This window comes from Bubalus kerabau, chromosome 6 (genome assembly GCF_029407905.1).
Source record: "Bubalus kerabau isolate K-KA32 ecotype Philippines breed swamp buffalo chromosome 6, PCC_UOA_SB_1v2, whole genome shotgun sequence".
NCBI classification, from domain to species: domain Eukaryota; kingdom Metazoa; phylum Chordata; class Mammalia; order Artiodactyla; family Bovidae; genus Bubalus; species Bubalus kerabau.
This window is the reverse complement of record NC_073629.1, coordinates 65,994,784-66,011,396: the sequence shown is the minus strand read 5'-3', so window position 1 is coordinate 66,011,396 and position 16,613 is coordinate 65,994,784. Positions and strand designations below refer to the sequence as shown.

Genomic DNA, 16,613 nt, shown 5'->3' with positions numbered 1-16,613 from the left:
AGTAGACTAACTTCTTTTAGCATTTCAGTTACCAAAAGCCCCTTCTTTAAAGGAAAATTCATAAATCTAAAGCTAAGAGCAACTTGTATATTCTATTCTGTATTCTATCCTGAAAAGAAGCAATGAGGGGCTGTCTTTCTGTCAGGCAGAACGTGGATATATCAACTAGATAACTACTCTATGATATTACTGTTGAAGCCCCTAATGCTGATTTGGGATGATGCTTTTCTATTCGCTATTAGATCTATTCTCAGAGAATAGATTGTGCAAAAATAAATACATAATAAATTTGAGACATTAAATATTCAAAGAAGAATCAAGACAATGCTTAATATAATTTCAGGAGTCAGGACTGGATTATAAGGAACAACTTCTGAAATATGTATGAAGTTAAACTAGGGTCTCTGCCATCAGATTGCAGCTGTGCAGCTGAAATACTGCTGAGTTTAGTTAAATAGTCTGTGTTAATTATTATTTCTTTTTAATACTTTCTCAACTTCAGTCCTAGATAAGAACAATGTGATATTGTACAATTCTACATTTTCTTTTGTTTGAAAACTAAAAGCATGTGGATTCAGGCACTATATCTTCAAAGTCCACAACACATGACATTTCATGCTAAAAAGGCTAACAGTGACTGTGAATTCAAAGGTAGTTCTGCTCTGCATTCAATATTAGATGTGCCTTTGAATGGAAAGCCAGTATAACCCCTTAACTACAGTGTCCTGGGGAAGCTAACTGAATAATCAGTATACATCTAATATGTAACCCAGTAAGATCACGCTCACAGGTATTTAAGTGAACTCTAGAGAAATGGCTGGCCCTTTGAAGCAATCTGCTTGCAATATCAAAAAGAGCCATTTGGGAAACCCTCTGAAAAACAGAAATTTCAAAAACCACTCTCTGGACATTGTTGGTTGCCATTTGGTGTTCCTATGTTTTAATCAGGGACAAATTTGTTCTCATCTTTATCTTCATTCAAGTAAATAACTTTTCATGAAGTCAGCATAGAAGTATTTTATCGACTGAATATATTTCATTGTGGTAGTAATGTGTTCAGTTTCTGTTATGAAAATAAGAATGAATTCCATAGAGAGCAAATTTGGAATTTGGTGGTTTAACATGCTAGTTTCTTTTGGTGATGGAAGCATTTGAGAAAGTTTTGCTTAATAATAGATTTTGACATTTAAATGTTATTGCTTAGCAGATTAGGTTTTTTTCTACAGAAACTAGATAATTTTATCATCCTTTATTCTTTTAGATCTCTTTTAGATAAACTCTAATTTTGAAATTGTATGTTAAAATATCATATTAATAGGTATCATATTAATTACTTCATAAGGTAATGAAGTATCTTGAATTTTGTATGCAGGAATATGTATTTCAATAAAAATATTCTTGGGAAAGAGGAGGTTATTAATGCATATTATAGAAAGAAAACTTGCTCTTACTTTATTTCTGAAGTACTTGGAAGGAAACATAACTTTGATATCTTGAAGAATGCAGTATGGTTTTAAAATAACTGATTATTTTACAAATTTACTGAATCAAATTGAACAAGGGACATTGCTCCTTTATTTTGTAGGCGTCTAGATTGGAGAAGGAAATGGCAACCTACTCCAGTATTCTTGCCTGGAGAATCCCAGGGACAGAGGAGCCTAGTGGGCTGCCATCTATGGGGTCGCACAGAGTCGGACACGACTGAAGTGACTTAGCAGCAGACTCCAAGATATAGCTTTTGAATTTATTCATCAGATATTTCCTTTCCAATTATTTGCCACTTTTAATATATTAAAAGATGCCATCCTGAGAATTTACCTTGATTCAGGCAAATCCAGTATAAACCTCTGGACAATTTTGTTAGTAAGAGATTCATAATTTCCCTTAATAAAAAGCATTAGTGTATGATTTGATTAAACAAATTCAATTTGTGTATAACTTTCCAGGACACATCTATTGCATAAATATTAAACTTTATTTTACAAATGACTATAGTCCCAATCCTTGATAATAGTTTGTTATGTGATTTGTGTTTTTGTTTGGATTCCAACTATAGAATCTAAGTATTTCAGAAATATAATCTGTTTTGATTTTGCTACTATTTTGCTCTTTAATGGGCAGTTAGGTATTTGGTTCTATTTATTTATTTTTTATGACCTATCACTATCTGGCAAATATGACTAGTCTATGAAGACAAGTAATATAAAATGTAAATTATTTCATTTCTCAAGAGATAAAGTGACATTCTGGAAATTTATAATCATGACCCAAACACTAGGAGAGTAGGAGGAGACATTTTCTCTGAATTCGAAGACTAGAATGTGAACAGGAAGTAAAAATGCTTTAATTTAATTATGAAATTATACATCCTGTTTGTTCTTAAGACAACCATATGGGTGCACAGTAGTTCTCAACTATTTATCAAATAATTGAATAGTTTATAGATTTCAAACCTATCCCAATTAATGTCCTGGTGTTTTATATTTTAATAACCTCAAATAATGGAGAAGGCAATGGCAACCCACTCAAGTACTCTTGCCTGGAAAATCCCATGGATGGAGGAGCCTGGTGGGCTGCAGTCCACTGGGTTGCTAAGAGTCGGACATGACTGAGTGACTTCACTTTCACTTTTCACCTTCATGCATTGGAGAAGGAAAGGGCAACCCACTCCAGTGTTCTTGCCTGGAGAATCCCAGGGACAAGGGAGCCTGGTGGGCTGCTGTCTATGGGGACGCACAGAGTCAGACATGATTGAAGCGACTTAGCAGCAGCAGCAGCCTCAAATAAGAGCTATTGTTTGTTATAAATCTGAGTTAGAAGCAGATGCCAAGAAGGAGTTAGAAGTGAAAGAGATGGGGGGTGGTGGGAGAGAGGCTTAAGAGGGAGGAGATATATGTATACTTATAACTGATTCATGTTGTTGTACAGCAGAAACCAACACAATATTGTAAAGCAATTATCCTCCAGTTAATTTTTTTTAAGTGAAAGAAATATGGGGGAAGGGGACAAGAGAGGGTGACTGTGAAGGATATAGGGGAGATGAAATAGGAATAGGCAGACAGAGTCTTAAAACCGTAATGTGGGCCTGATAGCCATGAAGAAGTGAAGGAGGAAAGAAGGACTGGATAGGAGGAGCCCCAAACTACAATGAGCTCTGAGAAAATCTTAACCAGCCTACTGGGGAGGTCCAGAGCAAGTATTTCTCTTTAGAGTTTAGCGGCATTTGGCAGGAATGCCTTAACTCTAATAAGACACTGTCATCAATCAGTTTATGGGAGTGGCTGAGAAAGAAGATTCCTCAAGCTGGGCATAGTGGTAGATCCCAAAGATGTGGCAAGTGATGGCTGTCAGTTGACTATATTTGTCATAACTGCTTTCTCTTTGAAGGGAGATTGAGTAATAACACCATGAATGCCAACATTTGTGTCCTGCAAAATATTTAATAACTCAATAGTGGAATCCTGATCCCTTGAATTTCATCAATTTATGTCCATTATGCTTTTGATGTCTTGAAGATTACATATAACTCTTATAGTCTCTATTTATTCCCTTTAATGACAAACTTAACATTCAAGCAGTTCAGTTCAGTCGCTCAGTCGTGTCCGACTCTTTGCGACCCCATAAATCACAGCACGCCAGGCCTCCCTTTCCATCACCAACTCCCAGAGTTCACCCAGACCCACGTCCATAGAGTCAGTGATGCCATCCAGCCATCTCATCCTCTGTCATCCCTTTCTCCTCCTGCCCCCAATCCCTCCCAGCATCAGAGTCTTTTCCAATGAGTCAGCTCTTCGCATGAGGTGGCCAAAGTACTGGAGTTTCAGCTTTAGCATCATTCCTTCCAAAGAAATCCCAGGGCTGATCTCCTTCAGAATGGACTGGTTGGATCTCCTTGCAGTCCAAGGGACTCTCAAGAGTCTTTTCCAACACCACAGTTCAAAACCATCAATTCTTTGGTGCTCAGCCTTCTTCACAGTCCAACTTTCACATGCATACATGACCACAGGAAAAACCATAGCCTTGACTAGATGGACCTTTGTTGGCAAAGTAATGTCTCTGCTTTTCAATATGCTATCTAGGTTGGACATAACTTTCCTTCCAAGGAGTAAGTGTCTTTTAATTTCATGGCTGCAGTCACCATCTGCAGTGATTTTGGAGCCCCAAAAAATAAAGTCTGACACTGTTTCCCCATCTATTTCCCATGAAGTGATGGGACCAGATGCCATGATCTTCGTTTTCTGAATGTTGAGCTTTAGGCCAACTTTTTCACTCTCCACTTTCATTTTCATCAAGAGGCTTTTTAGTTCCTCTTCACTTTCTGCCATAAGGGTGGTGTCATCTGCATATCTGAGGTTATTGATACACACACTCTTAATTCTGAAACTCTTAGAATATACCAGTTTAACAAGCAGTTAAAAAGTGAGATCAACCAGCAAAAATAAGAGATAGAGGGGGAGAAAGAAGGCTTAAGAGTTGAAGGTGAAAATAAAAGCTTTACTTTTATGAAACTGATAGGAAAACAAATAATGATGAAAGTTTTTTAAAAACACACAAAAACACAACAGATGAATGGATAAAATGGATGGTGCATATGTGTATATATATATAAAACACACATATATAAAATGAAATATGTTGTTGTTTAGTCACTCGGTCCTGTTCTACCTTTTGGCAACCCTGTGGACTGTAGTCCCCCAGGCTTCTCTGTCTATGGGATTTCCCAGGGAAGAATACTGGAGTGAGTTGCTACTTCCTTCTGCAGAGGATCTTCTGAGCCCAGGGATTGAACCTGGGTCTCCTGCATTGCAGGAAGATTCTTTATCATTGAGTCGCCAGGAAAGCTCAGTGGAATGTGTTCAGTTCAGTTCAGCCACTCTGTTGTGTCTAACTTTTTGTGATGCTATGGACTCCAGCAAGCCAGGCTTCCCTGTCCATCAACAACTTCTGGAGCCTACTGAAACTTATGTCCATCATTCTGGTGATGCCATACAACCAACCATCTCATCCTGTGTTATCCCCTTCTCCTCCTGCCTTTAATTTTTCCCAGCATCAGGGTCTTTTCAAATGAGTCAGTTCTTTGCATCAGGTGGCCAAAATATTGGAGTTTCAGCTTCAGCATCAGTCCTTCCAATGAACATTCAGGACTGATTTCCTTTAGGATGGACTGGTTGGATCTCCTTGCAGTCCATGGGACTCTCAAGAGTCTTCTCCAACACCACAGTTCAAAAACACCAATTCTTTGGCACTGAGCTTTCTTTATAGTCCAACTCTCACATCCATACATGACTACTGGAAAAACCATTGCTTTGACTAGATGGACCTTTGTTGGCAAAGTAATGTCTCTGCTTTTTAATGTGCTGTCTAGGTTGGTCATAGCTTTCTTCCAAGCAGCAAGCATCTTTTGATTTCATGGGTTTAGTTACCATCTGCAGTGATTTTGGAGCCCCCCCAAAATAAAATTTCTCACCGTTTCCCCATCTATTTGCCATGAAGTGATGGGACCAGATGCCATGGTCTTAGTTTTCTGAATGTTGAGTTTTAAGCCAACTTTTCCACTCTTCTCTTTCACTTTCATCAAGAGGCTCTTTGCTGCTAAGCTGCTAAGCACTTCAGTCGTGTCCGTCTCTGTGCAACCCTATAGACGGCAGCCCACCAGGCTCTGCTGTCCCTGGGATTTTTCAGGCAAGAACACTGGAGTAGGCTGCCATTTCCTTCTCCAATGCATGAAAGTGAAAAGTGAAAGTGAAATCGCTCAGTTGTATCCGACTCTTAGCGGCCCCAAGGACTGCAGCCTACCAGGCTCCTCCATCCATAGGATTTTCCAGGCAAGAGTACTGGAGTGGGGTGCCATTTCCTTCTCCGAAGAGGCTCTTTAGTTCTTCACTTTCTGCCATCACCTTGATTATTTAGCATATGCAGAGTACATCATGCGAAATGCCAGGCTGGATGAAGCACAAGCTGGGATCAAGATTGCCAGGAGAAATAGAATATGACTCAGATATTTAAAAAAGGAAATATTGTCATTTGCAGCAACACAGATGAACCTAGATATTATCATTCTAATTGAAGAAAGTCAGATAGAGAGTTATCATATGGTATCAAGTAAATATGTGACACATACGAACTTATTTTCAAAATGGAAACAGATTCATAGACATAGAAAATAAATTTATGGTTACCAAGTGGTAAAGGTGTGGAGAAATAAATTAAGAGTTTGCAATTAGCAGATACAAGCTACTATATATAAAACAGATGACAAAATCCTACTTATATCACAGGGAACTATATTCAGTACATTATAATAAACCATAATGAAAAAGGGTATGAAAAATAATAGGTATATATATAATAGAATCACCTTGCTGTACACAAAAAGCTAATACAACATCGTGAATCAACTGGGTGTAAAGTCTGTTAGTCACTTCAGTCGTGTCTGACTCTTTGTGACTCTATGGATTGTAGCCCTTCCACCCCAGGCTCCTCTGTCCTTGGGATTCTCCAGGTAAAAATACTGGAGTAGGTAGCTATCCCTTTCTCCAGGGGATCTTTCTGACCCATGGATCAAACCAGAATCTGCAGGCAGAACCCAGATCTGCAGGCAGATTCTTTACCATCTGAGGAATCAGGGAAGACCAAATCAACTATATTTCAGTTCAAACACACACACACACACACACACACACACACACAAAAGACAGGGTAAAGGACAGGGACATGGTGCGTGTTAGAGAGTGGTGTTTTGAAATGTTTTAAAATAAAGGGATATGAGTGAAGCAAATGAGTAAGCTCTGGAGTTTTGTATGGAAGGAGTCATTATAACATAGGCAGTAGGAAATCAAAGTCCTGGACTAAGCACGTGTTTGGCATGCTCAGAGAAGCAAAAATGCTTCTGTAACTGTGAAGGAAAGAGCAGGGGGGAGGTTGGGAAGAGATGAGCTAAATGGGACAGCTATTGTCAGCAAAAGTAGAGAGTAACATCGCGAACTTTGTTCTCAGTCAAAGGGCACACAATACTTTTAAGCAGATGGGTAAAGCATGCTCACTTATGTTTTAAAGGGTCACTCTTGCTGTTGGATAGTAAACAGACCTTGCTCAGTCACTTCAGTCATGTTTAACTCTTTGTGAATCTATGGACTGTAGCCCTCCAGGTTGCTCTGTCCATGGGAGTCTCCAGGCAAGATACTGGACTGGGTTGCCATGCCCTCCTCCAGGGGATCTTCCCAACTCAGGGAACGAACCCTTGTCTCCTGCATCTCCTGTACTGTAGGCTGATTCTTTACCACTGAGTCACCAGGGAAGCCCCAGATGGACCTGAGGTGAAATAGTATGGGTAGAGCATTATAAGCATCAGAGAGGGATCACTACATGAGAATACAATGCTGTCTTAGCCAAGAAGACATAGAAATTCTAAAAATATGTGCAGTAAATAAAATGATCTCAGAGTGTGTGAAATATATATATATATATATATATATATATATATATATATATATATTTGCCACTTGGCATGTGGGATCTTAGTTCCCCTTCCAGGGATTGAACCCAGGTCCCCTTCATTGGAAGTGCAGAACCCTAACTACTTGACTGCCAAGGAAGTCAAGCACAAAATAACTTCAAACACAAAAAACAGACTCCCAAAATAAGTATAATAACATTTATTTGATAGAGAAAAAAAAATTCTGCATCCAGCAACTAGAAAATTTTTCTGAGACTTACATGGCATATTTACAAATACTGATCATGCAATAAGGCCCAAAAGCAAAATTAAAAAAACCTTTGAAGTAGGATAGTTATGGAATAGGTATTAGCACATCATATTCCCTGATCACAGAATAATTAGGTTAGTAGTACATAGTAAGAGATATATGAAAATGTCCTGAATAATTAGAAATTAAACAATCATACACTAATAAATAAATCATAATTGAAAAAGATATTCTACGAAGTTTCAAAAATACCCAGAAATAAATAATAGAGAATACACTACATACCAAAATTCAAATCTTAGGGTATAAAAGTTTTTAATAGTCAAAACAAAAATATCTAACTGTGAACGAAATGGTACATTTTACTACTTTTAAATTATTATTTTTTTATTTTTTGTTAAAATGCTTAAGAGAGTTAAAACTGGAAAATACAATGCTTACAAATAACAAAAGATTAATATAAGCAAGTATAAAAATCTGTTATGATTTGATTTTAAAAGCTGAAGAACTAATTTCAAATGTGTGAAAAAGACATGAACCAGCATGTTATAAAAAATGTATATGGCTAATAAGTATGAAAAAATATTCAACTTTATTAGTGATTATGAAAACTGTATTAGGATTATAATGAGATGTTAGTTTATTCCATTGGAAAACTTTCTAAAAATCTGACAATACTAAATGATGGAGATGTTGTCCATAGACTCATGTGTTATTCGTGGGAATGTAAACCAAAACTATTTTTTGAAAAACAGGCAGTGTATTATAAGATTGTATTTTCTTTTACCCTACACTTGTAGGTTTATTTTGGGTTAAATTCCCTGGAAGAGAGACAGGGATTCATGAGTAATGGTTTGTAAAAGCAATGTAGGCAACAGAAACTTACAAGGGAGTTAGGAAGCAGGTTAGGAAAAGCAATGGAGCTAAGCAAGGATGTGATTTCATGTGATTCCTTTGCAGAATTATCCTTGTCTTGAGGCAAGAAAACTGAGCACTGAAGAATTTGATGCTTTTGAACTGTGGTGTTGCAGAAGACTCTTGAGAGTTCCTTGAACTGCGAGGAGATACAACTAGTCCGTCCTAAAGGAAATCGGTCCTGAATATTCGATGGAAGGATTGATGCTGAAGCTCCAGTACATTAGCCTCCTACTGTGAAGAGCCAACTCATTGGAAAAGACCATGACGCTGGGAAAGATTGAAGGCAAGAGGAGAACGGGATGACAGAGTATGAGATGGTTGGATGGCATCATCAACTTGATGGAAATGAGCTTGAGCAAGCTCTGGGAGTTGGTGAAGGACAGGGAAGCCTGGCATGCTGTAGTCCATGGGGTTGCAAAGAGTCTGACATGACTGAGCAACTGAACTGAACTGAGGCAAGGGAGCAAGGCTTCTGACCACTTTCATTGAACCCTATCTGCCTTCCTCCCAGCTGTGGGAAGGGTCGGAGGGGAGGGGCATGGTGCAGGTAACTCAGGTGAGGCTGCACCTATTTCTCAGGAGCAATCCTCCAAGGAATGTTACAGGTCCAAATTTTTAGCAGCAGGACCAGTGGCATCCAGTAAAAAGAATCCCCAAGAATCTGGGTAAGAAACTAACAACATCTTGTAGAAGCTGAGAGAAACTTTCCACATGTTCAAGATTGGGCACAGAGGCATTGTTCACAGTGGCCAAAACCTAGAAGCAACCTTTGAGTTTATTGACATGTCAGTGAATCTATCAGCTGTGGGATATTCACGTAATGAAATATTATGCAATAGTCAGAATGAAGTAACTTCAGGAACATGCCACAATCAAGATGAATTCCAACAATATAAAGTAAAAAACAAGTTTGCATACACCAGGGAAGCCTTTTTTATGAAGTTAATAAACAATTAAAATGCATAGGGATACATATAGATGAGTTTAAAAGTATATAAAACTATAGAAAGAAAATGATGAAACACAAATTTTAATGGTTTTTACTTTAGGTTAGGAGTGGCAGGGAATGGAGTGGATACTGGGGAATATATATAAATTATCCATTCAGCACCATTCAGTTTTTATACTGAATGGTAAGTTCATGAATGCTTACTACTTTATTAATGTCTCCATGTGAATAAATAAGTGTGTAATGAATCAATAATTAGGATGAATAAAATTATGTGCACCTATAATGTAATATTAGAAAAATAAGATTTTCAAATTATAAGATAGAGTTTCTGTTCAAGAAATTAGTTAGGAATAGTCTTAAGGTTTTGGTTAAACCACTGGAATAACATTATTGACCTCTAGTTAGGTGGGGTGATTAAAAGGAAAGAAATTATGGAAGAAGGGAGATGGTGGCATCAAGATATTGGTTTGGGACAGGTTAAGTCTGAAATGCCAATCAATAACCAAGTAAAGACATCAGTAGTCAGATTTTGAGATTGTAATTAAAGGGTTAGTTCTTGATGAATGATGCTACTATCTATTTAAAGCCATTAGAATGGGATAAGATCTGTCTTATTCAGTGAATGTGGATGAAGAAGTGATGAGATCTGAGAACTATTGCTTAAAGTGTTTCAATCATTAGAGGTCAAGAAAAAAAGGATCAAGCAAAAGTTTATGAGGACTAGTACAGTGAGGTGGGAAGAGATTTTAGACAGAACAATCTTCCAAAAACCAGATGAAGAAAGTGTTTCAAGAAAAAGCAGACAATTCATTGTGTCAAATGCAGCTGAAGGGACCTAGACTGGTCTTCTGATTGTCAACGTGGAGTCATTAATGACTTCGAATAGACAGCTTTAGTGGAGGAGTGAGATAGGTTCAAGAAAGAAGAGAAGGAGAGAAGGGGGATGGGCAACAACCACAAAAACATCTCAATTTTATTGTGTCTCTAATGGAAACAAGTTTAAGACATGGTGCTCTAGTCCATTTTTCCTCCCTAGGAGAGTCACCTTCAATATTAGAATTATGGATATACTGATTTTAAAATCTGAAAGCACCCTAGAGATGACTTAATGCAATTTCCTTATTTTACATGTGAAATACAGGAGGTTAACTCAGATGACCATTATATCTACTACTATCAGTAAGAATCCCTTAGAAGAAATGAGGTAGCCATCATGGTCAACAAAAGAGTCCTAAATGCAGTACTTGGATGCAATCTCAAAAACGACAGAATGATATCTGTTCATTTCCAAGGCAAACCATTCAATATCACGGTAATCCTAGTCTATGCCCCAACTGTACCACTGAAGAAGCTGAAGTTGAACTGTTCTATGAAGACCTACAAGACCTTTTAGAACTATGACCCCAAAAAGATGTCCTTTTCATTATAGGGGACTGGAATGCAAAAGTAGGAAGTCAAGAAACACCTGGAATAACAGGCAAATTTGACCTTGGAGTACAGAATTAAGCAGGGCAAAGGCTAATAGAGTTTTGCCAAGAGAATGCACTGGTCCTAGCAAACACCCTTTTCCATCAACACAAGAGAAGACTCTACACATGGACATAACCAGATGGTTGACACTGAAATCAGATTGATTATATTCTTTGCAGCCAAAGATGGAGAACCTCTATACAGGCAGCGAAAACAAGACTGGGAGCTGACTGTGGCTCAGATCATGAACTCCTTATTGCCAAATTCAGACTGAAATTGAAGAAAGTAGGAAAAACCACTAGATCATTCAGTTCAGTTCAGTTCAATTCAGTTGCTCAGTAGTGTCTGACTTTTTGCGACCCCATGAATCCCAGCAAGCCAGGCCTCCCTGTCCATCACCAACTCCCAGAGTTCACCCAGACTCACGTCCATCAACTCAGTGATGCCATCAAGCCTTCTCATCCTCTGTCGTCCCCTTCTCCTCCTGCCCCCAATCCCTCCCAGCATCAGAGTCTTTTCCAATGAGTCAACTCTTCGCATGAGGTGGCCAAAGTGCTGGAGTTTCAGCTTTAGCATCATTCCTTCCAAAGAAATCCCAGGGCTGATCTCCTTCAGAATGGACTGGTTGGATCTCCTTGCAGTCCAAGGGACTCTCAAGAGTCTTCTCCAAAACCACAGCTCAAAAGCATCAATTCTTCGGTGCTCAGCCTTCATCACAGTCCAACTCTCACATCCATACATGACCACAGGAAAAACCATAGCCTTGACTAGACGGACCTTTGTTGGCAAAGTAATGTCTCTGCTTTTCAATATACTATCTAGGTTGGTCATAACTTTTCTTCCAAGGAGTAAGCGTCTTTTAATATCATGTCTACAGTCACCATCTGCAGTGATTTTGGAGCCCAAGAAAATAAAGTCTGACACTGTTTCCACTGTTTCCCCATCTATTTCCCATGAAGTGATGGGACCAGATGCCATGATCTTCGTTTTCTGAATGTTGAGCTTTAGGCCAACTTTTTCACTCTCCACTTTCACTTTCATCAAGAGGCTTTTTAGTTCCTCTTCACTTTCTGCCATAAGGGTGGTGTCATCTGCATATCTGAGGTGATTGATATTTCTCCCGGCAATCTTGATTCCAGCTTGTGCTTCTTCCAGTCCAGCATTTCTCATGATGTACTCTGCATATAAGTTAAATAAGCAGGGTGACAATATACAGCCTTGAGGTACTCCTTTTCCTATTTGGAACCAATCTGCTGTTCCATGTCCAGTTCTAACTGCTGCTTTCTGACCTGCATACAGATTTCTCAAGAGGTAGATCAGGTGGTCTGGTATTCCCATCTCTTTCAGAATTTTCCCCAGTTTATTGTGATCCACACAGTCAAAGGCTTTGGCATAGTCAATAAAGCAGAAATAGATGTTTTTCTGGAACTCTGTTGCTTTTTCCATGATCCAGTGGATGTTGGCAATTTGATCTCTGGTTCCTGTGCTGTTTCTAAATCCAGCTTGAACATCTGGAAGTTCACCGTTCACATATTGCTGAAGTCTGGCTTGGAGAATTTTGAGCATTACTTTACTAGTGTGTGAGATGAATGCAATTGTGCGGTAGTTTGAGCATTCTTTGGCATTGACTTTCTTTGAGATTGGAATGAAAACTGACCTTTTCCAGTCCTGTGGCCACTGCTGAGTTTTCCAAATTTGCTGGCATATTGAGTGCAACACTTTCACAGCATCATCTTTCAGGATTTAATAGCTCAACTGGAATTCTATCACCTCCACTAGCTTTGTTCGTAGTGATGCTTTCTAAGGCTGACCTAAATAAAATCTCTTATGATTATACAGTGGAAGTGAGAAATAGATTTAAGGGCCTATATCGGATAGAGTTCCTGATGAACTATGGACTGAGGTTCGTGACATTGTACAGGAGACAGGGATCAAGACCATCCCAAAGAAAAATAAATGCAAAAAAGCAAAATGGCTGTCTGAGGAGGCCTTACAAATAGCTATGAAAAGAAGAGAAACAAAAAGTAAAGGAGAAAAGGAAAGATATAAGCATCTGAATGCAGAGTTCCAAAGAATAGCAAGGAGAGATAAGAAAGCCTTCCTCAGCGATCAATGCAAAGAAATAGAGGAAAAACCAGAATGGGAAAGACTAGAGATCTCTTCAAGAAAATTAGAGATATCAAGGGAACATTTCATGCAAAGATGGGCTCGATAAAGGACAGAAATGGTATGGACCTAACAGAAGCAGAAGATATCAAGAAGAGGTGGCAAGAATACACAGAAGAACTGTACAAAGAAGATCTTCATGACCAAGATAATCACGATGATGTGATCATTGACCTAGAGCCAGACATCCTGGAATGTGAAGTCAAATGGGCCTTAGAAAGCATCACTACTAACAAAGCTAGTGGAGGTGATAGAATTCCAGTTGAGCTATTAAATCCTGAAAGATGATGCTGTGAAAGTGTTACACTCAATATGCCAGCAAATTTGGAAAACTCAGCAGTGGCCACAGGACTGGAAAAGGTCGGTTTTCATTCCAATCCCAAAGAAAGGCAATGCCAAAGAATGCTCAAACTACCGCACAATTGCACTCATCTCACACGCTAGTAAAGTAATGCTCAAAATTCTCCAGGCCAGCTTCAGCAATACGTGAACCGTGAACTTCCAGATGTTCAAGCTGGTTTTAGAAAAGGTGGAGGAACAAGAGATCAAATTGCCAACATCCACTGGATCATGGAAAAAGCAACAGAGTTCCAGAAAAACATCTATTTCTGCTTTATTGACTATGCCAAAGCCTTTGACTGTGTGGATCACAATAAACTGGGGAAAATTCTGAAAGAGATGGAAATACCAGACCACCTGACCTGCCTCTTGAGAAACCTATACGCAGGTCAGGAAGCAGCAGTTAAAACTGGACATAGAACAATAGACTGGTTCCAAATAGGATAAGGAGTACGTCAAGGCTGTATATTGTCACCCTGCTTATTTAACTTATATGCAGAGTACATCATGAGAAATGCTGGGTTGGAAGAAGCACAAGCTGGAATCAAGATTGCCGGGAGAAATATCAATCACCTCAGGTATGCAGATGACACCACCCTTATGGCAGAAAGTGAAGAGGTACTAAAGAACCTCTTGATGAAAGTGAAAGTGGAGAGTGAAAAAGTTGGCCTAAAGCTCAACATTCAGAAAACGAAGATCATGGCATCCTGTCCCATCACTTCATGGGAAATAGATGGGGAAACAGTGGAAACAGTGTCAGACTTTGTTTTTCTGCACTCCAAAATCACTGCAGATGGTGATTGCAGCCATGAAATTAAAAGTCACTTACTCCTTGGAAGGAAAGTTATGACCAATCTAGACAGCATATTAAAAAGCAGAGACATTACTTTGCCTACCAAGGTCCGTCTAGTCAAGGCTATGGTTTTTCCAGTGATCAAGTATGGATGTGAAAGTTAGACTGTGAAGAAGGGTGAGCACCAAAGAATTGATGCTTTTGAATTGTGGTGTTGGAGAAGACTCTTGAGAGTCCCTTGGACTGCAAGGAGATCCAACCAGTGTATTCTAAAGGAGATCAGACCTGGGTATTCATTGGCAGGACTGATTTATGCTAAAGGTGAAACTCCAGTACTTTGGCCACCTCATGCAAAGAGCTGACCCATTGGAAAAGACTCTGATGCTAGGAGGGATTGGGGACAGGAGGAGAAGGGTACGACAGAGAATGAGATGGCTGGATGGCATCACTGACTCGATCGACATGATTTTCAGTGAACTCTTTGAGTTGGTGATGGACAGGGACGCCTGGCGTTCTGCGATTCATGGGGTTGCAAAGAGTTGGCACAACTGAGCGCCTGAACTGAACTGACTGACTGAGAAAGGTAACACTAGTTGCATGAGAACATAAAGCTTACAATTCAATGAGAGAGCCAGTACCAAAACAGAAATTTTCTAAATCTTAATTCAGGTTTACTTATATCCCACTGGATAAGTCAGCTAGGTTTCAATTCTAATTTTTCATGGAAGAAAAAATAAAATGCATTTCATTTAGCTATCAACATAATAGAAATCTTTGCTGTTGTACTTTGCACAAGATTTACTGAACGACTTCATTTCCAGTTGCACTGCGTGCCACCACTTTAACCTGCCCAAGTCCTACTCGTCATTCCAGTTTCAGCTTACATGTCAGAAGGTAGAGCCTCTGCCCCAAAAATTATGTGGTGCAAAGCCAAATAAAATATAATTTGTTGTTATTCATGCTTTGAATTATGCATGAATTTACCTCTTCCATTTTCAGGAATAATTGAGACTTTATAAGCATATGAGAGAAAATGACTTCTAGCTTCTCTGAGAACCAAGAAGAGCCCTTTTCTCTTACCAGTATTTTTTCTTAGTTATAAAAATGCAAATATAGTTGGAAAAACTTAGAATTGCATTATTGATTACATATACTTTTAACCTGACAACTGATTCAATGCTTGTCAAGGGGCTTTTGCAATGAAAAATGTAATATTTCAAACAAATTATAAAAGAGATATATGTTTTAGGAAAATATTCATTTTATGTACATTCAGATAAGGGTACATATCCACTCATGAGTCATTAAAGATAATTTCTGTGCAATGTTAATTGAAAGCAAAAGGAAAACTTTCTTGAAGAAATAACATGTTATTCTCTTTGGTGTTTTCATTCAAGAGAAATCCAAGACTCCTAGCAATATTAAAATTCCCTAGAGTATGTGATATGGCTGATGTTGTTTTATTTTTCCTTTCTTACTCTCTGACTCAGAAGTCACCCAATGAGAAAACTATGGATTTATTCCTTTCAGTGCAAGAAAGTAACAATTAAAACTTACCTGTTACTGGAATTGGAAGTTTTGTGGTATTCCTTCATAATACTAAGGGCTAGAATCAGTGCAGGTCTTAGATTAGTCTTCTCTTTGAAGGATGAATATAATGATTCCACTTGCCTAATGTTTAAAAGAGTGACTATTTGCTAACTTTCGTCACCTTTTGTGTTTTTTTTTGCATTTGATATCAAGTTTGAGCTTCATTTGTATTATGGAAATCTCCTTTGTCTTTAATATTTAATGTTAGCTCTAAGTGTTTGGTGTATTTCAAAGGAAATTTAATATGCTCACTTCTGATTCATTTATACTGAATTCTTAAATACTATTAGGTATGGATATTCAAGAAGACTAAAGGTACTCTTTAAAGCTATCACTTAGTGAAAAAAAGATACTATATTTTCTGAAGAAAATATTTGTAAGAATCTTCAAGATTTAATAGTTCTCTTAATGTAAGAAAAAAATCTATAAATAAAGATGTACATTTCATTCCAGAAATTTCAATCATTTTTTCAAGATGGCTTCAGAATCAAGAGGAAAAGATAAAGAAGAATTAATATTTTGGGGCAACTATATGCATGCTGCTGCTAAGTACTTCATGCATATTTTCCCATTGAATTCTCATCTCAAATCTTGAAAATAAACTACCAAATACATTTACCAGATGGGGAGACCAGTTTGGGAGAATGGCATTGAAACATGTAAAATATCATGTATGAAA

At 38.2% G+C, this 16,613-nt stretch overlaps 1 long non-coding RNA gene across 1 annotated transcript in view; it reads left to right on the top strand.

Annotated features, from left to right (window-relative positions):
• LOC129655224 (uncharacterized) overlaps window positions 1-1,847 on the top strand; it is a 48,857-nt gene extending 47,010 nt beyond the window's left edge. The window contains exon 4 of the long non-coding RNA XR_008715839.1: window positions 1,586-1,847. This is a non-coding gene — a long non-coding RNA (uncharacterized LOC129655224). The remainder of the gene's footprint in view (window positions 1-1,585) is intronic.
• Window positions 1,848-16,613: the final 14,766 nt, after the last annotated feature.